This window comes from Brachyhypopomus gauderio, chromosome 1, assembly GCF_052324685.1.
Source record: "Brachyhypopomus gauderio isolate BG-103 chromosome 1, BGAUD_0.2, whole genome shotgun sequence".
In the NCBI taxonomy this organism is placed as follows: Eukaryota; Metazoa; Chordata; class Actinopteri; order Gymnotiformes; family Hypopomidae; genus Brachyhypopomus; species Brachyhypopomus gauderio.
This window is the reverse complement of record NC_135211.1, coordinates 32,501-57,919: the sequence shown is the minus strand read 5'-3', so window position 1 is coordinate 57,919 and position 25,419 is coordinate 32,501. Positions and strand designations below refer to the sequence as shown.

At 41.4% G+C, this 25,419-nt stretch overlaps 20 non-coding genes across 20 annotated transcripts; 10 read left to right on the top strand and 10 right to left on the bottom strand.

Moving 5' to 3' along the window:
• Positions 1–1,498: 1,498 nt before the first annotated feature.
• Positions 1,499–1,571, bottom strand: trnak-cuu (transfer RNA lysine (anticodon CUU)). The gene has a single exon. It is a non-coding gene; the product is annotated as a tRNA-Lys (tRNA).
• Positions 1,572–2,725: 1,154 nt separating this feature from the next.
• Positions 2,726–2,799, top strand: trnan-guu (transfer RNA asparagine (anticodon GUU)). Its single transcript has one exon. It is a non-coding gene; the product is annotated as a tRNA-Asn (tRNA).
• Positions 2,800–2,888: 89 nt separating this feature from the next.
• Positions 2,889–2,961, bottom strand: trnak-cuu (transfer RNA lysine (anticodon CUU)). Its single transcript has one exon. It is a non-coding gene; the product is annotated as a tRNA-Lys (tRNA).
• A 1,154-nt stretch (positions 2,962–4,115) lies between these two features.
• On the top strand, positions 4,116–4,189 carry trnan-guu (transfer RNA asparagine (anticodon GUU)). The gene has a single exon. It is a non-coding gene; the product is annotated as a tRNA-Asn (tRNA).
• Positions 4,190–5,505: 1,316 nt separating this feature from the next.
• On the top strand, positions 5,506–5,579 carry trnan-guu (transfer RNA asparagine (anticodon GUU)). The gene has a single exon. It is a non-coding gene; the product is annotated as a tRNA-Asn (tRNA).
• Positions 5,580–5,668: 89 nt separating this feature from the next.
• On the bottom strand, positions 5,669–5,741 carry trnak-cuu (transfer RNA lysine (anticodon CUU)). The gene has a single exon. It is a non-coding gene; the product is annotated as a tRNA-Lys (tRNA).
• Positions 5,742–10,466: 4,725 nt separating this feature from the next.
• Positions 10,467–10,540, top strand: trnan-guu (transfer RNA asparagine (anticodon GUU)). Its single transcript has one exon. It is a non-coding gene; the product is annotated as a tRNA-Asn (tRNA).
• Positions 10,541–10,629: 89 nt separating this feature from the next.
• trnak-cuu (transfer RNA lysine (anticodon CUU)) lies at positions 10,630–10,702 on the bottom strand. Its single transcript has one exon. It is a non-coding gene; the product is annotated as a tRNA-Lys (tRNA).
• A 1,154-nt stretch (positions 10,703–11,856) lies between these two features.
• On the top strand, positions 11,857–11,930 carry trnan-guu (transfer RNA asparagine (anticodon GUU)). The gene has a single exon. It is a non-coding gene; the product is annotated as a tRNA-Asn (tRNA).
• Positions 11,931–12,019: 89 nt separating this feature from the next.
• On the bottom strand, positions 12,020–12,092 carry trnak-cuu (transfer RNA lysine (anticodon CUU)). Its single transcript has one exon. It is a non-coding gene; the product is annotated as a tRNA-Lys (tRNA).
• A 2,544-nt stretch (positions 12,093–14,636) lies between these two features.
• On the top strand, positions 14,637–14,710 carry trnan-guu (transfer RNA asparagine (anticodon GUU)). Its single transcript has one exon. It is a non-coding gene; the product is annotated as a tRNA-Asn (tRNA).
• An 89-nt stretch (positions 14,711–14,799) lies between these two features.
• On the bottom strand, positions 14,800–14,872 carry trnak-cuu (transfer RNA lysine (anticodon CUU)). Its single transcript has one exon. It is a non-coding gene; the product is annotated as a tRNA-Lys (tRNA).
• Positions 14,873–17,416: 2,544 nt separating this feature from the next.
• trnan-guu (transfer RNA asparagine (anticodon GUU)) lies at positions 17,417–17,490 on the top strand. Its single transcript has one exon. It is a non-coding gene; the product is annotated as a tRNA-Asn (tRNA).
• An 89-nt stretch (positions 17,491–17,579) lies between these two features.
• trnak-cuu (transfer RNA lysine (anticodon CUU)) lies at positions 17,580–17,652 on the bottom strand. Its single transcript has one exon. It is a non-coding gene; the product is annotated as a tRNA-Lys (tRNA).
• Positions 17,653–18,806: 1,154 nt separating this feature from the next.
• On the top strand, positions 18,807–18,880 carry trnan-guu (transfer RNA asparagine (anticodon GUU)). The gene has a single exon. It is a non-coding gene; the product is annotated as a tRNA-Asn (tRNA).
• An 89-nt stretch (positions 18,881–18,969) lies between these two features.
• trnak-cuu (transfer RNA lysine (anticodon CUU)) lies at positions 18,970–19,042 on the bottom strand. Its single transcript has one exon. It is a non-coding gene; the product is annotated as a tRNA-Lys (tRNA).
• A 2,544-nt stretch (positions 19,043–21,586) lies between these two features.
• Positions 21,587–21,660, top strand: trnan-guu (transfer RNA asparagine (anticodon GUU)). The gene has a single exon. It is a non-coding gene; the product is annotated as a tRNA-Asn (tRNA).
• Positions 21,661–21,749: 89 nt separating this feature from the next.
• Positions 21,750–21,822, bottom strand: trnak-cuu (transfer RNA lysine (anticodon CUU)). Its single transcript has one exon. It is a non-coding gene; the product is annotated as a tRNA-Lys (tRNA).
• A 2,544-nt stretch (positions 21,823–24,366) lies between these two features.
• trnan-guu (transfer RNA asparagine (anticodon GUU)) lies at positions 24,367–24,440 on the top strand. The gene has a single exon. It is a non-coding gene; the product is annotated as a tRNA-Asn (tRNA).
• An 89-nt stretch (positions 24,441–24,529) lies between these two features.
• On the bottom strand, positions 24,530–24,602 carry trnak-cuu (transfer RNA lysine (anticodon CUU)). The gene has a single exon. It is a non-coding gene; the product is annotated as a tRNA-Lys (tRNA).
• Positions 24,603–25,419: the final 817 nt, after the last annotated feature.

Below are 25,419 nucleotides of genomic sequence, written 5' to 3'. Positions count from 1 at the left end.
TCGAGCCCACCCAGGGACGATGTATGTTCCTTTCTCTTCTTTTTTAGACGTATTTTGTGCAAACAGATTAACTAAATTTCAACATTTCACTCAAACAAATCAGCCTCTCGCCCAACATGGGGCTCGAACTCACGACCCTGAGATTAAGAGTCTCATGCTCTACCGACTGAGCTAGCCGGGCGATTTTTGTAGGACCCCAAAGGCACTTGCTGTCGCCACATGTTGACATGTTGAGCAGGACCTGAGCTATGTTTGTGGAATTTGTGCAGAAATTAAAGACCTTCACCCTTAAACATTCACTAAACCTGGTGCATGATCTCACATCCCAGAGATTGAGAATCTGGCAAACTAACAATCGAACTGGTCAGGTAACAGCAGCATTTGAAGTGGGGTCAAAAAGGTACCATTAAAGGCACTTGACATCCCAGCTCAGTTTCGTTGCATAGCCTCTTTATAGTTGTTGAAAAAACGTTTTGTAGCGGAAGAAAACATTAATTTACTGGAAGACAATCCATTGATCACTCTTAATATCAAAGTAAAACATGTACTCTGTCCTGATAAAATTTTGAGCATGTGCATTTCACCTTGGGATTTAAAGTGTTTCCCTTTAGTCTGAGTACATCAGCTGAAGGCAGCTTAACTTCTTTTTTGGTTCTTGAAGTCTTTTTTTATTCTCATCCGAAAGGCATAGCCTATTCTGTTCCAGAAAACATTGGGGATTCCAATGTATCAATGACCTAGTTGGGAAAATAATTGCTGAACTCTGTAATGATCCTGATCTCAGCAGTACCAAGTGCCACAAAGGTCCACAAATCAGTTTACTCATGTATTTTATTGCCTATGGTTTGGTTTGTAAATGTGTGTTGGTGATATGGATGCATTCATGATAGCACATTTCCTGGACAAAATGCGTCTTGGAGCAGCTCCTGCAGTGCTTCCATCAAATCTGTTTTGAATAGGTTTTGGGTGCATTTTCATAAATAATTTCAAAAGCGTCTTATCTAAGAGGACATAACCCTGCAACTGAAGGCAAGGGAGCTACACTGTGTAAACTGGTGAAAATCATACACATTCCGATGACTGGTGGACAAAAGGATCAAAACTTTGACAGGAAAAGGGTCTACAAACTGACCTTTTGTTTGAAGACCTGGAGGTCTTGACAAGTGAGAAATTGAAGGAAGGGCGAATTTTAGACAAGCTAGCAGAAAAGTGTGAGTGACATTGATGTTGCATCCTTTATGCATTGGCTCATTTCATCAAAAGCCAGCAAACAGGAGGAATGTGCTTGTTGGGTTTTTCTTTTGAGGAAGAACTATGTAAGCACAGCAGCATCTGGTCTCTGTGGCGCAATCGGTTAGCGCGTTCGGCTGTTAACCGAAAGGATGGTGGTTCGAGCCCACCCAGGGATGATGTATGTTCCTTTCTCTTCTTTTTTAGACGTATTTTGTGCAAACAGATTAACTAAATTTCAACATTTCACTCAAACAAATCAGCCTCTCGCCCAACGTGGGGCTCGAACCCACGACCCTGAGATTAAGAGTCTCATGCTCTACCGACTGAGCTAGCCGGGCGATTTTTGTAGGACCCCAAAGGCACTTGCTGTCGCCACATGTTGACATGTTGAGCAGGACCTGAGCTATGTTTGTGGAATTTGTGCAGAAATTAAAGACCTTCACCCTTAAACATTCACTAAACCTGGTGCATGATCTCACATCCCAGAGATTGAGAATCTGGCAAACTAACAATCGAACTGGTCAGGTAACAGCAGCATTTGAAGTGGGGTCAAAAAGGTACCATTAAAGGCACTTGACATCCCAGCTCAGTTTCGTTGCATAGCCTCTTTATAGTTGTTGAAAAAACGTTTTGTAGCGGAAGAAAACATTAATTTACTGGAAGACAATCCATTGATCACTCTTAATATCAAAGTAAAACATGTACTCTGTCCTGATAAAATTTTGAGCATGTGCATTTCACCTTGGGATTTAAAGTGTTTCCCTTTAGTCTGAGTACATCAGCTGAAGGCAGCTTAACTTCTTTTTTGGTTCTTGAAGTCTTTTTTTATTCTCATCCGAAAGGCATAGCCTATTCTGTTCCAGAAAACATTGGGGATTCCAATGTATCAATGACCTAGTTGGGAAAATAATTGCTGAACTCTGTAATGATCCTGATCTCAGCAGTACCAAGTGCCACAAAGGTCCACAAATCAGTTTACTCATGTATTTTATTGCCTATGGTTTGGTTTGTAAATGTGTGTTGGTGATATGGATGCATTCATGATAGCACATTTCCTGGACAAAATGCGTCTTGGAGCAGCTCCTGCAGTGCTTCCATCAAATCTGTTTTGAATAGGTTTTGGGTGCATTTTCACAAATAATTTCAAAAGCGTCTTATCTAAGACGACATAACCCTGCAACTGAAGGCAAGGGAGCTACACTGTGTAAACTGGTGAAAATCATACACATTCCGATGACTGGTGGACAAAAGGATCAAAACTTTGACAGGAAAAGGGTCTACAAACTGACCTTTTGTTTGAAGACCTGGAGGTCTTGACAAGTGAGAAATTGAAGGAAGGGCGAATTTTAGACAAGCTAGCAGAAAAGTGTGAGTGACATTGATGTTGCATCCTTTATGCATTGGCTCATTTCATCAAAAGCCAGCAAACAGGAGGAATGTGCTTGTTGGGTTTTTCTTTTGAGGAAGAACTATGTAAGCACAGCAGCATCTGGTCTCTGTGGCGCAATCGGTTAGCGCGTTCGGCTGTTAACCGAAAGGATGGTGGTTCGAGCCCACCCAGGGACGATGTATGTTCCTTTCTCTTCTTTTTTAGACGTATTTTGTGCAAACAGATTAACTAAATTTCAACATTTCACTCAAACAAATCAGCCTCTCGCCCAACGTGGGGCTCGAACCCACGACCCTGAGATTAAGAGTCTCATGCTCTACCGACTGAGCTAGCCGGGCGATTTTTGTAGGACCCCAAAGGCACTTGCTGTCGCCACATGTTGACATGTTGAGCAGGACCTGAGCTATGTTTGTGGAATTTGTGCAGAAACTAAAGACCTTCACCCTTAAACATTCACTAAACCTGGTGCATGATCTCACATCCCAGAGATTGAGAATCTGGCAAACTAACAATGGAACTGGTCAGGTAACAGCAGCATTTGAAGTGGGGTCAAAAATGTACCATTAAAGGCACTTGACATCTCAGCTCAGTTTCGTTGCATAGCCTCTTTATAGTTGTTGAAAAAACGTTTTGTAGCGGAAGAAAACATTAATTTACTGGAAGACAATCTAGTGATCGCTCTTAATATCAAAGTAAAACATGTACTCTGTCCTGATAAAATTTTGAGCATGTGCATTTCACCTTGGGATTTAAAGTGTTTCCCTTTAGTCTGAGTACATCAGCTGAAGGCAGCTTAACTTCTTTTTTGGTTCTTGAAGTCTTTTTTTATTCTCATCCGAAAGGCATAGCCTATTCTGTTCCAGAAAACATTGGGGATTCCAATGTATCAATGACCTAGTTGGGAAAATAATTGCTGAACTCTGTTATGATCCTGATCTCAGCAGTACCAAGTGCCACAAAGGTCCACAAATCAGTTTACTCATGTATTTTATTGCCTATGGTTTGGTTTGTAAATGTGTGTTGGTGATATGGATGCATTCATGATAGCACATTTTCTGGACAAAATGCGTCTTGGAGCAGCTCCTGCAGTGCTTCCATCAAATCTGTTTTGAATAGGTTTTGGGTGCATTTTCACAAATAATTTCAAAAGCGTCTTATCTAAGAGGACATAACCCTGCAACTGAAAGCAAGGGAGCTACACTGTGTAAACTGGTGAAAATCATACACATTCCGATGACTGGTGGACAAAAGGATCAAAACTTTGACAGGAAAAGGGTCTACAAACTGACCTTTTGTTTGAAGACCTGCAGGTCTTGACAAGTGAGAAATTGAAGGAAGGGCGAATTTTAGACAAGCTAGCAGAAAATTGTGAGTGACATTGATGTTGCATCCTTTATGCATTGGCTCATTTCATCAAAAGCCAGCAAACAGGAGGAATGTGCTTGTTGGGTTTTTCTTTATAGGAAGAACTATGTAAGCACAGCAGCATCTGGTCTCTGTGGCGCAATCGGTTAGCGCGTTCGGCTGTTAACCGAAAGGATGGTGGTTCGAGCCCACCCAGGGACGATGTATGTTCCTTTCTCTTCTTTTTTAGACGTATTTTGTGCAAACAGATTAACTAAATTTCAACATTTCACTCAAACAAATCAGCCTCTCGCCCAACATGGGGCTCGAACTCACGACCCTGAGATTAAGAGTCTCATGCTCTACCGACTGAGCTAGCCGGGCGATTTTTGTAGGACCCCAAAGGCACTTGCTGTCGCCACATGTTGACATGTTGAGCAGGACCTGAGCTATGTTTGTGGAATTTGTGCAGAAATTAAAGACCTTCACCCTTAAACATTCACTAAACCTGGTGCATGATCTCACATCCCAGAGATTGAGAATCTGGCAAACTAACAATCGAACTGGTCAGGTAACAGCAGCATTTGAAGTGGGGTCAAAAAGGTACCATTAAAGGCACTTGACATCCCAGCTCAGTTTCGTTGCATAGCCTCTTTATAGTTGTTGAAAAAACGTTTTGTAGCGGAAGAAAACATTAATTTACTGGAAGACAATCCATTGATCACTCTTAATATCAAAGTAAAACATGTACTCTGTCCTGATAAAATTTTGAGCATGTGCATTTCACCTTGGGATTTAAAGTGTTTCCCTTTAGTCTGAGTACATCAGCTGAAGGCAGCTTAACTTCTTTTTTGGTTCTTGAAGTCTTTTTTTATTCTCATCCGAAAGGCATAGCCTATTCTGTTCCAGAAAACATTGGGGATTCCAATGTATCAATGACCTAGTTGGGAAAATAATTGCTGAACTCTGTAATGATCCTGATCTCAGCAGTACCAAGTGCCACAAAGGTCCACAAATCAGTTTACTCATGTATTTTATTGCCTATGGTTTGGTTTGTAAATGTGTGTTGGTGATATGGATGCATTCATGATAGCACATTTCCTGGACAAAATGCGTCTTGGAGCAGCTCCTGCAGTGCTTCCATCAAATCTGTTTTGAATAGGTTTTGGGTGCATTTTCACAAATAATTTCAAAAGCGTCTTATCTAAGACGACATAACCCTGCAACTGAAGGCAAGGGAGCTACACTGTGTAAACTGGTGAAAATCATACACATTCCGATGACTGGTGGACAAAAGGATCAAAACTTTGACAGGAAAAGGGTCTACAAACTGACCTTTTGTTTGAAGACCTGGAGGTCTTGACAAGTGAGAAATTGAAGGAAGGGCGAATTTTAGACAAGCTAGCAGAAAAGTGTGAGTGACATTGATGTTGCATCCTTTATGCATTGGCTCATTTCATCAAAAGCCAGCAAACAGGAGGAATGTGCTTGTTGGGTTTTTCTTTTGAGGAAGAACTATGTAAGCACAGCAGCATCTGGTCTCTGTGGCGCAATCGGTTAGCGCGTTCGGCTGTTAACCGAAAGGATGGTGGTTCGAGCCCACCCAGGGACGATGTATGTTCCTTTCTCTTCTTTTTTAGACGTATTTTGTGCAAACAGATTAACTAAATTTCAACATTTCACTCAAACAAATCAGCCTCTCGCCCAACGTGGGGCTCGAACCCACGACCCTGAGATTAAGAGTCTCATGCTCTACCGACTGAGCTAGCCGGGCGATTTTTGTAGGACCCCAAAGGCACTTGCTGTCGCCACATGTTGACATGTTGAGCAGGACCTGAGCTATGTTTGTGGAATTTGTGCAGAAATTAAAGACCTTCACCCTTAAACATTCACTAAACCTGGTGCATGATCTCACATCCCAGAGATTGAGAATCTGGCAAACTAACAATCGAACTGGTCAGGTAACAGCAGCATTTGAAGTGGGGTCAAAAAGGTACCATTAAAGGCACTTGACATCCCAGCTCAGTTTCGTTGCATAGCCTCTTTATAGTTGTTGAAAAAACGTTTTGTAGCGGAAGAAAACATTAATTTACTGGAAGACAATCCATTGATCACTCTTAACACTAGAAGCGCCGCGCCTCATTTACATACTTATACCTAGAAGCGCGGAGGGCCGGTCATCTGACCGATTTCACCACCTCCTACTAGCGCCGTGTTGTTTTCACCTACTTAAAGCGCGCCTCGGGCGGTCAAAAGACCGCTGAGTCTTTACACAGGGGAGCTGGTACTGACACATAATTAACGCTAGATGGCGTTTTGCACAAAAGGAAGAATGAGCCGCCCAAACAAAATATTCGTAATGGTGACATTTGCACGTAACGTCAATATGTTAACAAATTAATGTGACTAAACCTTTTAGAATCAGTGCCTTGTGACCTTGTTCTCAGTAGCTTTCCCATTGTCAGTTTTGTTTAGTTTCATATTGCATTTCCTGGTTTGTGCGAAAACGTAAATGCAAAATATAGTTTCAGTTTTGTTTCTTGGTTAGTGTAATAGTTTGCTTGGTTAGTGTAATAGTTTGCTTATTTGTCTGTGTGTTATTCTGTTGGCATATATGTCACTATATTATCATGTACGTTCGCCACACCACTAACCCACTGGCCCGCACCCCCACTGTGAAGCGTTCACGTCTTTTGTCTTGCTAATGCTACAGACTGCGCTGCAGCCTTCCACCCCCACATCCACAAAAAGCTTGTTCGATACTCAGAGTAGCAAAGTGAAGCCCGTAGACCGAGCTAAAGCAAGTTTGTTTGTATACTCAATGTTACGCCATTTCAAGTTTTAATGTCTAAAAGTTGTGTATGTTAGTGAATTGTAGGCTATGGTGAACATAACAAATCTACAAATAAATGTCTATAATGTTTTGTGTTAGACAAAGAACAAAAAGCATAAATAGGCAAAATAATTACAAAAATATCATTATAAAAGGTAGGCTATGTACCTTTGCGTAACAAAACGCAAAATTATTAAAATGATACGGATGGCTTCACGAATATAGTTGCCTCTGTCCTCTCTAATGTTCACTTTTTTATCTTGCCGTATTGTGTTGCCGTTTCAAATGAGGTGTTTGATCGGTGAATAGCCGATGTGTGATCCCACGTCCTAACGACCGTGTTATCACCGAGCGTTATCACCATTCGGTGATTTACATGTATCGTATATTGCATAAGTTTCGTTCCCCACCTCAAATTAAGTTCCATTTATGTAGTGAATTGTGAACTTGAGAATAAACCTCCGCCGCTGTGGTTAATGTCCATGCACTGTTTGAACAATATTTATTAATTACAGCCAGGTTTTGGAGGTTGTAGAACACAGCTACAGGCCAACAACGGGTGCATCCCGTCTCTCTTTAGCGTATATTGCATAAGTTTCGTTCACCACCTCAAATTAAGTTCCCTTTGTTTTGATTTGTGTGTCAGCTTCACACAACTCAACATTCAAAACACAGCTTAGGTGCAGTCTTTGCACATTTGCCACAGACCAGTCGCTTACATGTCTGGCAGATGTCATACGTTTTGTTCCCTGAACATCTGCCGACTTGGCATTGTTTTCTTTTTGAGGGCGGGCAAGGAGCTTCAGGTAAAATTCGCTTTTGTGCCACTGCCCTAGCCGCTTTCGCCATTTTCTGCTGTGCACACAGCTCCTTTACCAACTCGAGAATAAACCTTCGTCTGCTCAGGTTAACGTTCATGCACTGTTTGAACAATATATGTGCATTTATTGCAGCCAGGTCTAGGAGGTTGTAGAAAACCGCGACAGGCCAACGACGGGTGCCTCCCTTCACCGAATACAGTCGTGCCATTTGATCCATAACATCAACGCCACATTTAGTCGTGTTGTAATATGAAACAGTTTCAGGCAGTTTCTTTGCGCCATTATCAATTGAAACTGTCTGATGCATTGAGCTCAGGATGCATACATTTTTTTTAGGTTTTGCCTGGTAAATCGTTAGAGTTATTTTTCCAGCCCGCAACACCTTGGTGGAAAATCTTTCAGACTGTGCCTGTGTACATGGGGGCATCTCACGTCTCATTTTATTCATCGTACCAACAATAGTGGTTTTGTTCGCCAAAAGGGTGTTTGCAAGTGCCAATGAAGTGAAGAAATTGTCAGTCGTTACATTTCTTCCTTTACCCATGAAAGGCTCCATCAAACGCAACACAATATTTTCAGACAACCGTTGACCAGCCGGCCTGCTTTCATCTTTCCCTAGATAGGGAATGGCGTTCAACATATATTTTGTTTCAACATCAGCGGCCACCCAGAACTTAATCCCAAATTTATCGGGTTTATTGGCCATGTACTGAGTGAAACGACAGCGAGCTTTAGTTGGGAACAGTTGCTCATCAACAGTTATGTTCTCACCGGGCGTGTAAGAAGCAATGCTGTTTTTCACAAATTTATCAAATATCTCCGAGATCATAGCAAATTTATCAGGCTGTTCAATCACCCAAACCGAGCTTTCAAGCAAACTGTGTTGCTGTTCAAACGCCCAAACCGAGGAGTCACGCAAACTATGTTGCTGTTCAAACGCCAAAACCGAGCTTTCAAGCAAACTGTGTTGCTGTTCGATCGCCCAAACCGAGCTTTCAAGCAAACTGTGTTGCTGTTCAAACGCCCAAACCGAGGAGTCACGCAAACTATGTTGCTGTTCAAACGCCAAAACCGAGCTTTCAAGCAAACTGTGTTGCTGTTCGATCGCCCAAGCAGAGTTTTCACTCAAACTGTGTAGCCGCGTCCCGACGAATTTATAGCTCACGTTGCCTCATGAATGCTATTGTGAATAAAGTGTTCATAACAGCACCGCCCATGCCATCATCTCAGTTTCGCTCGCAAAGGTATGCATTTACATACGTAACTTGCATTCTGCTTAATTCTTTTGTAATGCCAGTGTGTCAAAAGCAGCCATACATAATGTATGTATCTAACAGCTAGCCCTGGCGAAGAGGGATTATACCCGAGAGATCATTTCTTTGAGATATTGACTTGATAAGTAGGCTAATTACCATTCGCAGAATTCCTGCAAACTACTAAAGCATTTATTAGGCAAAGCAAGACGCTCTCACGGTTTGAAAACCATTGATGTAAACTTATATATAGTATATATTAAATAATATTAATAAATAAAGTATATATTTTAAGACTTTGGAAAGTGAAACACTTTCACTTTCGTTCAACGGACGAATTCCGTTTTGTCTTTACACAATAATCAGTTTGAACTTTGAATAATTTAGTTTTGAAAACTATTGATCTTTATTTAGTTATACTAAATATTAAATGACATACGAATCTTTGCGACACCCGCTGGCAGAAAAGAGAATCACAGTCTTGAAGTGTAGGCGACGACGACAATATTACAGAGATACGAGCGAAATCGATTGAAACTAGCATGTGCAGGGTTTCTTTTAACAATGTAAAAATACTAGTTTATTAAAAGGACAATTCTGGGAAAAGTCATGAAAGGAGGGTTCTGAAATTGGATCCAGTGCAAAGATATTATTATTTTTTGTGCTACTGCGGTCAAGTGACCGGTGCTCGGCGCTTCTAGGTATAATTAGGTCGACCAGAGGCGGCGCTTCTAGTAGACGTCACAGCGGTCAAATGACCGGAGCTTTGGCGCTTCTAGTGTTAATATCAAAGTAAAACATGTACTCTGTCCTGATAAAATTTTGAGCATGTGCATTTCACCTTGGGATTTAAAGTGTTTCCCTTTAGTCTGAGTACATCAGCTGAAGGCAGCTTAACTTCTTTTTTGGTTCTTGAAGTCTTTTTTTATTCTCATCCGAAAGGCATAGCCTATTCTGTTCCAGAAAACATTGGGGATTCCAATGTATCAATGACCTAGTTGGGAAAATAATTGCTGAACTCTGTAATGATCCTGATCTCAGCAGTACCAAGTGCCACAAAGGTCCACAAATCAGTTTACTCATGTATTTTATTGCCTATGGTTTGGTTTGTAAATGTGTGTTGGTGATATGGATGCATTCATGATAGCACATTTCCTGGACAAAATGCGTCTTGGAGCAGCTCCTGCAGTGCTTCCATCAAATCTGTTTTGAATAGGTTTTGGGTGCATTTTCATAAATAATTTCAAAAGCGTCTTATCTAAGAGGACATAACCCTGCAACTGAAGGCAAGGGAGCTACACTGTGTAAACTGGTGAAAATCATACACATTCCGATGACTGGTGGACAAAAGGATCAAAACTTTGACAGGAAAAGGGTCTACAAACTGACCTTTTGTTTGAAGACCTGGAGGTCTTGACAAGTGAGAAATTGAAGGAAGGGCGAATTTTAGACAAGCTAGCAGAAAAGTGTGAGTGACATTGATGTTGCATCCTTTATGCATTGGCTCATTTCATCAAAAGCCAGCAAACAGGAGGAATGTGCTTGTTGGGTTTTTCTTTTGAGGAAGAACTATGTAAGCACAGCAGCATCTGGTCTCTGTGGCGCAATCGGTTAGCGCGTTCGGCTGTTAACCGAAAGGATGGTGGTTCGAGCCCACTCAGGGACGATGTATGTTCCTTTCTCTTCTTTTTTAGACGTATTTTGTGCAAACAGATTAACTAAATTTCAACATTTCACTCAAACAAATCAGCCTCTCGCCCAACGTGGGGCTCGAACCCACGACCCTGAGATTAAGAGTCTCATGCTCTACCGACTGAGCTAGCCGGGCGATCTTTGTAGGACCCCAAAGGCACTTGCTGTCGGCACATGTTGACATGTTGAGCAGGACCTGAGCTATGTTTGTGGAATTTGTGCAGAAACTAAAGACCTTCACCCTTAAACATTCACTAAACCTGGTGCATGATCTCACATCCCAGAGATTGAGAATCTGGCAAACTAACAATCGAACTGGTCAGGTAACAGCAGCATTTGAAGTGGGGTCAAAAATGTACCATTAAAGGCACTTGACATCCCAGCTCAGTTTCGTTGCATAGCCTCTTTATAGTTGTTGAAAAAACGTTTTGTAGCGGAAGAAAACATTAATTTACTGGAAGACAATCCATTGATCACTCTTAATATCAAAGTAAAACATGTACTCTGTCCTGATAAAATTTTGAGCATGTGCATTTCACCTTGGGATTTAAAGTGTTTCCCTTTAGTCTGAGTACATCAGCTGAAGGCAGCTTAACTTCTTTTTTGGTTCTTGAAGTCTTTTTTTATTCTCATCCGAAAGGCATAGCCTATTCTGTTCCAGAAAACATTGGGGATTCCAATGTATCAATGACCTAGTTGGGAAAATAATTGCTGAACTCTGTAATGATCCTGATCTCAGCAGTACCAAGTGCCACAAAGGTCCACAAATCAGTTTACTCATGTATTTTATTGCCTATGGTTTGGTTTGTAAATGTGTGTTGGTGATATGGATGCATTCATGATAGCACATTTCCTGGACAAAATGCGTCTTGGAGCAGCTCCTGCAGTGCTTCCATCAAATCTGTTTTGAATAGGTTTTGGGTGCATTTTCATAAATAATTTCAAAAGCGTCTTATCTAAGAGGACATAACCCTGCAACTGAAGGCAAGGGAGCTACACTGTGTAAACTGGTGAAAATCATACACATTCCGATGACTGGTGGACAAAAGGATCAAAACTTTGACAGGAAAAGGGTCTACAAACTGACCTTTTGTTTGAAGACCTGGAGGTCTTGACAAGTGAGAAATTGAAGGAAGGGCGAATTTTAGACAAGCTAGCAGAAAAGTGTGAGTGACATTGATGTTGCATCCTTTATGCATTGGCTCATTTCATCAAAAGCCAGCAAACAGGAGGAATGTGCTTGTTGGGTTTTTCTTTTGAGGAAGAACTATGTAAGCACAGCAGCATCTGGTCTCTGTGGCGCAATCGGTTAGCGCGTTCGGCTGTTAACCGAAAGGATGGTGGTTCGAGCCCACTCAGGGACGATGTATGTTCCTTTCTCTTCTTTTTTAGACGTATTTTGTGCAAACAGATTAACTAAATTTCAACATTTCACTCAAACAAATCAGCCTCTCGCCCAACGTGGGGCTCGAACCCACGACCCTGAGATTAAGAGTCTCATGCTCTACCGACTGAGCTAGCCGGGCGATTTTTGTAGGACCCCAAAGGCACTTGCTGTCGCCACATGTTGACATGTTGAGCAGGACCTGAGCTATGTTTGTGGAATTTGTTCAGAAACTAAAGACCTTCACCCTTAAACATTCACTAAACCTGGTGCATGATCTCACATCCCAGAGATTGAGAATCTGGCAAACTAACAATCGAACTGGTCAGGTAACAGCAGCATTTGAAGTGGGGTCAAAAATGTACCATTAAAGGCACTTGACATCTCAGCTCAGTTTCGTTGCATAGCCTCTTTATAGTTGTTGAAAAAACGTTTTGTAGCGGAAGAAAACATTAATTTACTGGAAGACAATCTAGTGATCGCTCTTAATATCAAAGTAAAACATGTACTCTGTCCTGATAAAATTTTGAGCATGTGCATTTCACCTTGGGATTTAAAGTGTTTCCCTTTAGTCTGAGTACATCAGCTGAAGGCAGCTTAACTTCTTTTTTGGTTCTTGAAGTCTTTTTTTATTCTCATCCGAAAGGCATAGCCTATTCTGTTCCAGAAAACATTGGGGATTCCAATGTATCAATGACCTAGTTGGGAAAATAATTGCTGAACTCTGTAATGATCCTGATCTCAGCAGTACCAAGTGCCACAAAGGTCCACAAATCAGTTTACTCATGTATTTTATTGCCTATGGTTTGGTTTGTAAATGTGTGTTGGTGATATGGATGCATTCATGATAGCACATTTTCTGGACAAAATGCGTCTTGGAGCAGCTCCTGCAGTGCTTCCATGAAATCTGTTTTGAATAGGTTTTGGGTGCATTTTCACAAATAATTTCAAAAGCGTCTTATCTAAGAGGACATAACCCTGCAACTGAAGGCAAGGGAGCTACACTGTGTAAACTGGTGAAAATCATACACATTCCGATGACTGGTGGACAAAAGGATCAAAACTTTGACAGGAAAAGGGTCTACAAACTGACCTTTTGTTTGAAGACCTGCAGGTCTTGACAAGTGAGAAACTGAAGGAAGGGCGAATTTTAGACAAGCTAGCAGAAAAGTGTGAGTGACATTGATGTTGCATCCTTTATGCATTGGCTCATTTCATCAAAAGCCAGCAAACAGGAGGAATGTGCTTGTTGGGTTTTTCTTTATAGGAAGAACTATGTAAGCACAGCAGCATCTGGTCTCTGTGGCGCAATCGGTTTGCGCGTTCGGCTGTTAACCGAAAGGATGGTGGTTCGAGCCCACCCAGGGACGATGTATGTTCCTTTCTCTTCTTTTTTAGACGTATTTTGTGCAAACAGATTAACTAAATTTCAACATTTCACTCAAACAAATCAGCCTCTCGCCCAACATGGGGCTCGAACTCACGACCCTGAGATTAAGAGTCTCATGCTCTACCGACTGAGCTAGCCGGGCGATTTTTGTAGGACCCCAAAGGCACTTGCTGTCGCCACATGTTGACATGTTGAGCAGGACCTGAGCTATGTTTGTGGAATTTGTGCAGAAATTAAAGACCTTCACCCTTAAACATTCACTAAACCTGGTGCATGATCTCACATCCCAGAGATTGAGAATCTGGCAAACTAACAATCGAACTGGTCAGGTAACAGCAGCATTTGAAGTGGGGTCAAAAAGGTACCATTAAAGGCACTTGACATCCCAGCTCAGTTTCGTTGCATAGCCTCTTTATAGTTGTTGAAAAAACGTTTTGTAGCGGAAGAAAACATTAATTTACTGGAAGACAATCCATTGATCACTCTTAATATCAAAGTAAAACATGTACTCTGTCCTGATAAAATTTTGAGCATGTGCATTTCACCTTGGGATTTAAAGTGTTTCCCTTTAGTCTGAGTACATCAGCTGAAGGCAGCTTAACTTCTTTTTTGGTTCTTGAAGTCTTTTTTTATTCTCATCCGAAAGGCATAGCCTATTCTGTTCCAGAAAACATTGGGGATTCCAATGTATCAATGACCTAGTTGGGAAAATAATTGCTGAACTCTGTAATGATCCTGATCTCAGCAGTACCAAGTGCCACAAAGGTCCACAAATCAGTTTACTCATGTATTTTATTGCCTATGGTTTGGTTTGTAAATGTGTGTTGGTGATATGGATGCATTCATGATAGCACATTTCCTGGACAAAATGCGTCTTGGAGCAGCTCCTGCAGTGCTTCCATCAAATCTGTTTTGAATAGGTTTTGGGTGCATTTTCATAAATAATTTCAAAAGCGTCTTATCTAAGAGGACATAACCCTGCAACTGAAGGCAAGGGAGCTACACTGTGTAAACTGGTGAAAATCATACACATTCCGATGACTGGTGGACAAAAGGATCAAAACTTTGACAGGAAAAGGGTCTACAAACTGACCTTTTGTTTGAAGACCTGGAGGTCTTGACAAGTGAGAAATTGAAGGAAGGGCGAATTTTAGACAAGCTAGCAGAAAAGTGTGAGTGACATTGATGTTGCATCCTTTATGCATTGGCTCATTTCATCAAAAGCCAGCAAACAGGAGGAATGTGCTTGTTGGGTTTTTCTTTTGAGGAAGAACTATGTAAGCACAGCAGCGTCTGGTCTCTGTGGCGCAATCGGTTAGCGCGTTCGGCTGTTAACCGAAAGGATGGTGGTTCGAGCCCACTCAGGGACGATGTATGTTCCTTTCTCTTCTTTTTTAGACGTATTTTGTGCAAACAGATTAACTAAATTTCAACATTTCACTCAAACAAATCAGCCTCTCGCCCAACGTGGGGCTCGAACCCACGACCCTGAGATTAAGAGTCTCATGCTCTACCGACTGAGCTAGCCGGGCGATCTTTGTAGGACCCCAAAGGCACTTGCTGTCGGCACATGTTGACATGTTGAGCAGGACCTGAGCTATGTTTGTGGAATTTGTGCAGAAACTAAAGACCTTCACCCTTAAACATTCACTAAACCTGGTGCATGATCTCACATCCCAGAGATTGAGAATCTGGCAAACTAACAATCGAACTGGTCAGGTAACAGCAGCATTTGAAGTGGGGTCAAAAATGTACCATTAAAGGCACTTGACATCTCAGCTCAGTTTCGTTGCATAGCCTCTTTATAGTTGTTGAAAAAACGTTTTGTAGCGGAAGAAAACATTAATTTACTGGAAGACAATCTAGTGATCGCTCTTAATATCAAAGTAAAACATGTACTCTGTCCTGATAAAATTTTGAGCATGTGCATTTCACCTTGGGATTTAAAGTGTTTCCCTTTAGTCTGAGTACATCAGCTGAAGGCAGCTTAACTTCTTTTTTGGTTCTTGAAGTCTTTTTTTATTCTCATCCGAAAGGCATAGCCTATTCTGTTCCAGAAAACATTGGGGATTCCAATGTATCAATGACCTAGTTGGGAAAATAATTGCTGAACTCTGTAATGATCCTGATCTCAGCAGTACCAAGTGCCACAAAGGTCCACAAATCAGTTTACTCATGTATTTTATTGCCTATGGTTTGGTTTGTAAATGTGTGTTGGTGATATGGATGCATTCATGATAGCACATTTTCTGGACAAAATGCGTCTTGGAGCAGCTCCTGCAGTGCTTCCATCAAATCTGTTTTGAATAGGTTTTGGGTGCATTTTCACAAATAATTTCAAAAGCGTCTTATCTAAGAGGACATAACCCTGCAACTGAAGGCAAGGGAGCTACACTGTGTAAACTGGTGAAAATCATACACATTCCGATGACTGGTGGACAAAAGGATCAAAACTTTGACAGGAAAAGGGTCTACAAACTGACCTTTTGTTTGAAGACCTGCAGGTCTTGACAAGTGAGAAACTGAAGGAAGGGCGAATTTTAGACAAGCTAGCAGAAAAGTGTGAGTGACATTGATGTTGCATCCTTTATGCATTGGCTCATTTCATCAAAAGCCAGCAAACAGGAGGAATGTGCTTGTTGGGTTTTTCTTTATAGGAAGAACTATGTAAGCACAGCAGCATCTGGTCTCTGTGGCGCAATCGGTTTGCGCGTTCGGCTGTTAACCGAAAGGATGGTGGTTCGAGCCCACCCAGGGACGATGTATGTTCCTTTCTCTTCTTTTTTAGACGTATTTTGTGCAAACAGATTAACTAAATTTCAACATTTCACTCAAACAAATCAGCCTCTCGCCCAACATGGGGCTCGAACTCACGACCCTGAGATTAAGAGTCTCATGCTCTACCGACTGAGCTAGCCGGGCGATTTTTGTAGGACCCCAAAGGCACTTGCTGTCGCCACATGTTGACATGTTGAGCAGGACCTGAGCTATGTTTGTGGAATTTGTGCAGAAATTAAAGACCTTCACCCTTAAACATTCACTAAACCTGGTGCATGATCTCACATCCCAGAGATTGAGAATCTGGCAAACTAACAATCGAACTGGTCAGGTAACAGCAGCATTTGAAGTGGGGTCAAAAAGGTACCATTAAAGGCACTTGACATCCCAGCTCAGTTTCGTTGCATAGCCTCTTTATAGTTGTTGAAAAAACGTTTTGTAGCGGAAGAAAACATTAATTTACTGGAAGACAATCCATTGATCACTCTTAATATCAAAGTAAAACATGTACTCTGTCCTGATAAAATTTTGAGCATGTGCATTTCACCTTGGGATTTAAAGTGTTTCCCTTTAGTCTGAGTACATCAGCTGAAGGCAGCTTAACTTCTTTTTTGGTTCTTGAAGTCTTTTTTTATTCTCATCCGAAAGGCATAGCCTATTCTGTTCCAGAAAACATTGGGGATTCCAATGTATCAATGACCTAGTTGGGAAAATAATTGCTGAACTCTGTAATGATCCTGATCTCAGCAGTACCAAGTGCCACAAAGGTCCACAAATCAGTTTACTCATGTATTTTATTGCCTATGGTTTGGTTTGTAAATGTGTGTTGGTGATATGGATGCATTCATGATAGCACATTTCCTGGACAAAATGCGTCTTGGAGCAGCTCCTGCAGTGCTTCCATCAAATCTGTTTTGAATAGGTTTTGGGTGCATTTTCATAAATAATTTCAAAAGCGTCTTATCTAAGAGGACATAACCCTGCAACTGAAGGCAAGGGAGCTACACTGTGTAAACTGGTGAAAATCATACACATTCCGATGACTGGTGGACAAAAGGATCAAAACTTTGACAGGAAAAGGGTCTACAAACTGACCTTTTGTTTGAAGACCTGGAGGTCTTGACAAGTGAGAAATTGAAGGAAGGGCGAATTTTAGACAAGCTAGCAGAAAAGTGTGAGTGACATTGATGTTGCATCCTTTATGCATTGGCTCATTTCATCAAAAGCCAGCAAACAGGAGGAATGTGCTTGTTGGGTTTTTCTTTTGAGGAAGAACTATGTAAGCACAGCAGCATCTGGTCTCTGTGGCGCAATCGGTTAGCGCGTTCGGCTGTTAACCGAAAGGATGGTGGTTCGAGCCCACTCAGGGACGATGTATGTTCCTTTCTCTTCTTTTTTAGACGTATTTTGTGCAAACAGATTAACTAAATTTCAACATTTCACTCAAACAAATCAGCCTCTCGCCCAACGTGGGGCTCGAACCCACGACCCTGAGATTAAGAGTCTCATGCTCTACCGACTGAGCTAGCCGGGCGATCTTTGTAGGACCCCAAAGGCACTTGCTGTCGGCACATGTTGACATGTTGAGCAGGACCTGAGCTATGTTTGTGGAATTTGTGCAGAAACTAAAGACCTTCACCCTTAAACATTCACTAAACCTGGTGCATGATCTCACATCCCAGAGATTGAGAATCTGGCAAACTAACAATCGAACTGGTCAGGTAACAGCAGCATTTGAAGTGGGGTCAAAAATGTACCATTAAAGGCACTTGACATCTCAGCTCAGTTTCGTTGCATAGCCTCTTTATAGTTGTTGAAAAAACGTTTTGTAGCGGAAGAAAACATTAATTTACTGGAAGACAATCCATTGATCACTCTTAATATCAAAGTAAAACATGTACTCTGTCCTGATAAAATTTTGAGCATGTGCATTTCACCTTGGGATTTAAAGTGTTTCCCTTTAGTCTGAGTACATCAGCTGAAGGCAGCTTAACTTCTTTTTTGGTTCTTGAAGTCTTTTTTTATTCTCATCCGAAAGGCATAGCCTATTCTGTTCCAGAAAACATTGGGGATTCCAATGTATCAATGACCTAGTTGGGAAAATAATTGCTGAACTCTGTAATGATCCTGATCTCAGCAGTACCAAGTGCCACAAAGGTCCACAAATCAGTTTACTCATGTATTTTATTGCCTATGGTTTGGTTTGTAAATGTGTGTTGGTGATATGGATGCATTCATGATAGCACATTTCCTGGACAAAATGCGTCTTGGAGCAGCTCCTGCAGTGCTTCCATCAAATCTGTTTTGAATAGGTTTTGGGTGCATTTTCATAAATAATTTCAAAAGCGTCTTATCTAAGAGGACATAACCCTGCAACTGAAGGCAAGGGAGCTACACTGTGTAAACTGGTGAAAATCATACACATTCCGATGACTGGTGGACAAAAGGATCAAAACTTTGACAGGAAAAGGGTCTACAAACTGACCTTTTGTTTGAAGACCTGGAGGTCTTGACAAGTGAGAAATTGAAGGAAGGGCGAATTTTAGACAAGCTAGCAGAAAAGTGTGAGTGACATTGATGTTGCATCCTTTATGCATTGGCTCATTTCATCAAAAGCCAGCAAACAGGAGGAATGTGCTTGTTGGGTTTTTCTTTTGAGGAAGAACTATGTAAGCACAGCAGCATCTGGTCTCTGTGGCGCAATCGGTTAGCGCGTTCGGCTGTTAACCGAAAGGATGGTGGTTCGAGCCCACTCAGGGACGATGTATGTTCCTTTCTCTTCTTTTTTAGACGTATTTTGTGCAAACAGATTAACTAAATTTCAACATTTCACTCAAACAAATCAGCCTCTCGCCCAACGTGGGGCTCGAACCCACGACCCTGAGATTAAGAGTCTCATGCTCTACCGACTGAGCTAGCCGGGCGATCTTTGTAGGACCCCAAAGGCACTTGCTGTCGGCACATGTTGACATGTTGAGCAGGACCTGAGCTATGTTTGTGGAATTTGTGCAGAAACTAAAGACCTTCACCCTTAAACATTCACTAAACCTGGTGCATGATCTCACATCCCAGAGATTGAGAATCTGGCAAACTAACAATCGAACTGGTCAGGTAACAGCAGCATTTGAAGTGGGGTCAAAAATGTACCATTAAAGGCACTTGACATCTCAGCTCAGTTTCGTTGCATAGCCTCTTTATAGTTGTTGAAAAAACGTTTTGTAGCGGAAGAAAACATTAATTTACTGGAAGACAATCTAGTGATCGCTCTTAATATCAAAGTAAAACATGTACTCTGTCCTGATAAAATTTTGAGCATGTGCATTTCACCTTGGGATTTAAAGTGTTTCCCTTTAGTCTGAGTACATCAGCTGAAGGCAGCTTAACTTCTTTTTTGGTTCTTGAAGTCTTTTTTTATTCTCATCCGAAAGGCATAGCCTATTCTGTTCCAGAAAACATTGGGGATTCCAATGTATCAATGACCTAGTTGGGAAAATAATTGCTGAACTCTGTAATGATCCTGATCTCAGCAGTACCAAGTGCCACAAAGGTCCACAAATCAGTTTACTCATGTATTTTATTGCCTATGGTTTGGTTTGTAAATGTGTGTTGGTGATATGGATGCATTCATGATAGCACATTTTCTGGACAAAATGCGTCTTGGAGCAGCTCCTGCAGTGCTTCCATCAAATCTGTTTTGAATAGGTTTTGGGTGCATTTTCACAAATAATTTCAAAAGCGTCTTATCTAAGAGGACATAACCCTGCAACTGAAGGCAAGGGAGCTACACTGTGTAAACTGGTGAAAATCATACACATTCCGATGACTGGTGGACAAAAGGATCAAAACTTTGACAGGAAAAGGGTCTACAAACTGACCTTTTGTTTGAAGACCTGCAGGTCTTGACAAGTGAGAAACTGAAGGAAGGGCGAATTTTAGACAAGCTAGCAGAAAAGTATGAGTGACATTGATGTTGCATCCTTTATGCATTGGCTCATTTCATCAAAAGCCAGCAAACAGGAGGAATGTGCTTGTTGGGTTTTTCTTTATAGGAAGAACTATGTAAGCACAGCAGCATCTGGTCTCTGTGGCGCAATCGGTTTGCGCGTTCGGCTGTTAACCGAAAGGATGGTGGTTCGAGCCCACCCAGGGACGATGTATGTTCCTTTCTCTTCTTTTTTAGACGTATTTTGTGCAAACAGATTAACTAAATTTCAACATTTCACTCAAACAAATCAGCCTCTCGCCCAACATGGGGCTCGAACTCACGACCCTGAGATTAAGAGTCTCATGCTCTACCGACTGAGCTAGCCGGGCGATTTTTGTAGGACCCCAAAGGCACTTGCTGTCGCCACATGTTGACATGTTGAGCAGGACCTGAGCTATGTTTGTGGAATTTGTGCAGAAATTAAAGACCTTCACCCTTAAACATTCACTAAACCTGGTGCATGATCTCACATCCCAGAGATTGAGAATCTGGCAAACTAACAATCGAACTGGTCAGGTAACAGCAGCATTTGAAGTGGGGTCAAAAAGGTACCATTAAAGGCACTTGACATCCCAGCTCAGTTTCGTTGCATAGCCTCTTTATAGTTGTTGAAAAAACGTTTTGTAGCGGAAGAAAACATTAATTTACTGGAAGACAATCCATTGATCACTCTTAATATCAAAGTAAAACATGTACTCTGTCCTGATAAAATTTTGAGCATGTGCATTTCACCTTGGGATTTAAAGTGTTTCCCTTTAGTCTGAGTACATCAGCTGAAGGCAGCTTAACTTCTTTTTTGGTTCTTGAAGTCTTTTTTTATTCTCATCCGAAAGGCATAGCCTATTCTGTTCCAGAAAACATTGGGGATTCCAATGTATCAATGACCTAGTTGGGAAAATAATTGCTGAACTCTGTAATGATCCTGATCTCAGCAGTACCAAGTGCCACAAAGGTCCACAAATCAGTTTACTCATGTATTTTATTGCCTATGGTTTGGTTTGTAAATGTGTGTTGGTGATATGGATGCATTCATGATAGCACATTTCCTGGACAAAATGCGTCTTGGAGCAGCTCCTGCAGTGCTTCCATCAAATCTGTTTTGAATAGGTTTTGGGTGCATTTTCATAAATAATTTCAAAAGCGTCTTATCTAAGAGGACATAACCCTGCAACTGAAGGCAAGGGAGCTACACTGTGTAAACTGGTGAAAATCATACACATTCCGATGACTGGTGGACAAAAGGATCAAAACTTTGACAGGAAAAGGGTCTACAAACTGACCTTTTGTTTGAAGACCTGGAGGTCTTGACAAGTGAGAAATTGAAGGAAGGGCGAATTTTAGACAAGCTAGCAGAAAAGTGTGAGTGACATTGATGTTGCATCCTTTATGCATTGGCTCATTTCATCAAAAGCCAGCAAACAGGAGGAATGTGCTTGTTGGGTTTTTCTTTTGAGGAAGAACTATGTAAGCACAGCAGCATCTGGTCTCTGTGGCGCAATCGGTTAGCGCGTTCGGCTGTTAACCGAAAGGATGGTGGTTCGAGCCCACTCAGGGACGATGTATGTTCCTTTCTCTTCTTTTTTAGACGTATTTTGTGCAAACAGATTAACTAAATTTCAACATTTCACTCAAACAAATCAGCCTCTCGCCCAACGTGGGGCTCGAACCCACGACCCTGAGATTAAGAGTCTCATGCTCTACCGACTGAGCTAGCCGGGCGATCTTTGTAGGACCCCAAAGGCACTTGCTGTCGGCACATGTTGACATGTTGAGCAGGACCTGAGCTATGTTTGTGGAATTTGTGCAGAAACTAAAGACCTTCACCCTTAAACATTCACTAAACCTGGTGCATGATCTCACATCCCAGAGATTGAGAATCTGGCAAACTAACAATCGAACTGGTCAGGTAACAGCAGCATTTGAAGTGGGGTCAAAAATGTACCATTAAAGGCACTTGACATCTCAGCTCAGTTTCGTTGCATAGCCTCTTTATAGTTGTTGAAAAAACGTTTTGTAGCGGAAGAAAACATTAATTTACTGGAAGACAATCTAGTGATCGCTCTTAATATCAAAGTAAAACATGTACTCTGTCCTGATAAAATTTTGAGCATGTGCATTTCACCTTGGGATTTAAAGTGTTTCCCTTTAGTCTGAGTACATCAGCTGAAGGCAGCTTAACTTCTTTTTTGGTTCTTGAAGTCTTTTTTTATTCTCATCCGAAAGGCATAGCCTATTCTGTTCCAGAAAACATTGGGGATTCCAATGTATCAATGACCTAGTTGGGAAAATAATTGCTGAACTCTGTAATGATCCTGATCTCAGCAGTACCAAGTGCCACAAAGGTCCACAAATCAGTTTACTCATGTATTTTATTGCCTATGGTTTGGTTTGTAAATGTGTGTTGGTGATATGGATGCATTCATGATAGCACATTTTCTGGACAAAATGCGTCTTGGAGCAGCTCCTGCAGTGCTTCCATCAAATCTGTTTTGAATAGGTTTTGGGTGCATTTTCACAAATAATTTCAAAAGCGTCTTATCTAAGAGGACATAACCCTGCAACTGAAGGCAAGGGAGCTACACTGTGTAAACTGGTGAAAATCATACACATTCCGATGACTGGTGGACAAAAGGATCAAAACTTTGACAGGAAAAGGGTCTACAAACTGACCTTTTGTTTGAAGACCAGCAGGTCTTGACAAGTGAGAAACTGAAGGAAGGGCGAATTTTAGACAAGCTAGCAGAAAAGTGTGAGTGACATTGATGTTGCATCCTTTATGCATTGGCTCATTTCATCAAAAGCCAGCAAACAGGAGGAATGTGCTTGTTGGGTTTTTCTTTATAGGAAGAACTATGTAAGCACAGCAGCATCTGGTCTCTGTGGCGCAATCGGTTTGCGCGTTCGGCTGTTAACCGAAAGGATGGTGGTTCGAGCCCACCCAGGGACGATGTATGTTCCTTTCTCTTCTTTTTTAGACGTATTTTGTGCAAACAGATTAACTAAATTTCAACATTTCACTCAAACAAATCAGCCTCTCGCCCAACATGGGGCTCGAACTCACGACCCTGAGATTAAGAGTCTCATGCTCTACCGACTGAGCTAGCCGGGCGATTTTTGTAGGACCCCAAAGGCACTTGCTGTCGCCACATGTTGACATGTTGAGCAGGACCTGAGCTATGTTTGTGGAATTTGTGCAGAAATTAAAGACCTTCACCCTTAAACATTCACTAAACCTGGTGCATGATCTCACATCCCAGAGATTGAGAATCTGGCAAACTAACAATCGAACTGGTCAGGTAACAGCAGCATTTGAAGTGGGGTCAAAAAGGTACCATTAAAGGCACTTGACATCCCAGCTCAGTTTCGTTGCATAGCCTCTTTATAGTTGTTGAAAAAACGTTTTGTAGCGGAAGAAAACATTAATTTACTGGAAGACAATCCATTGATCACTCTTAATATCAAAGTAAAACATGTACTCTGTCCTGATAAAATTTTGAGCATGTGCATTTCACCTTGGGATTTAAAGTGTTTCCCTTTAGTCTGAGTACATCAGCTGAAGGCAGCTTAACTTCTTTTTTGGTTCTTGAAGTCTTTTTTTATTCTCATCCGAAAGGCATAGCCTATTCTGTTCCAGAAAACATTGGGGATTCCAATGTATCAATGACCTAGTTGGGAAAATAATTGCTGAACTCTGTAATGATCCTGATCTCAGCAGTACCAAGTGCCACAAAGGTCCACAAATCAGTTTACTCATGTATTTTATTGCCTATGGTTTGGTTTGTAAATGTGTGTTGGTGATATGGATGCATTCATGATAGCACATTTCCTGGACAAAATGCGTCTTGGAGCAGCTCCTGCAGTGCTTCCATCAAATCTGTTTTGAATAGGTTTTGGGTGCATTTTCATAAATAATTTCAAAAGCGTCTTATCTAAGAGGACATAACCCTGCAACTGAAGGCAAGGGAGCTACACTGTGTAAACTGGTGAAAATCATACACATTCCGATGACTGGTGGACAAAAGGATCAAAACTTTGACAGGAAAAGGGTCTACAAACTGACCTTTTGTTTGAAGACCTGGAGGTCTTGACAAGTGAGAAATTGAAGGAAGGGCGAATTTTAGACAAGCTAGCAGAAAAGTGTGAGTGACATTGATGTTGCATCCTTTATGCATTGGCTCATTTCATCAAAAGCCAGCAAACAGGAGGAATGTGCTTGTTGGGTTTTTCTTTTGAGGAAGAACTATGTAAGCACAGCAGCATCTGGTCTCTGTGGCGCAATCGGTTAGCGCGTTCGGCTGTTAACCGAAAGGATGGTGGTTCGAGCCCACTCAGGGACGATGTATGTTCCTTTCTCTTCTTTTTTAGACGTATTTTGTGCAAACAGATTAACTAAATTTCAACATTTCACTCAAACAAATCAGCCTCTCGCCCAACGTGGGGCTCGAACCCACGACCCTGAGATTAAGAGTCTCATGCTCTACCGACTGAGCTAGCCGGGCGATCTTTGTAGGACCCCAAAGGCACTTGCTGTCGGCACATGTTGACATGTTGAGCAGGACCTGAGCTATGTTTGTGGAATTTGTGCAGAAACTAAAGACCTTCACCCTTAAACATTCACTAAACCTGGTGCATGATCTCACATCCCAGAGATTGAGAATCTGGCAAACTAACAATCGAACTGGTCAGGTAACAGCAGCATTTGAAGTGGGGTCAAAAATGTACCATTAAAGGCACTTGACATCTCAGCTCAGTTTCGTTGCATAGCCTCTTTATAGTTGTTGAAAAAACGTTTTGTAGCGGAAGAAAACATTAATTTACTGGAAGACAATCTAGTGATCGCTCTTAATATCAAAGTAAAACATGTACTCTGTCCTGATAAAATTTTGAGCATGTGCATTTCACCTTGGGATTTAAAGTGTTTCCCTTTAGTCTGAGTACATCAGCTGAAGGCAGCTTAACTTCTTTTTTGGTTCTTGAAGTCTTTTTTTATTCTCATCCGAAAGGCATAGCCTATTCTGTTCCAGAAAACATTGGGGATTCCAATGTATCAATGACCTAGTTGGGAAAATAATTGCTGAACTCTGTAATGATCCTGATCTCAGCAGTACCAAGTGCCACAAAGGTCCACAAATCAGTTTACTCATGTATTTTATTGCCTATGGTTTGGTTTGTAAATGTGTGTTGGTGATATGGATGCATTCATGATAGCACATTTTCTGGACAAAATGCGTCTTGGAGCAGCTCCTGCAGTGCTTCCATCAAATCTGTTTTGAATAGGTTTTGGGTGCATTTTCACAAATAATTTCAAAAGCGTCT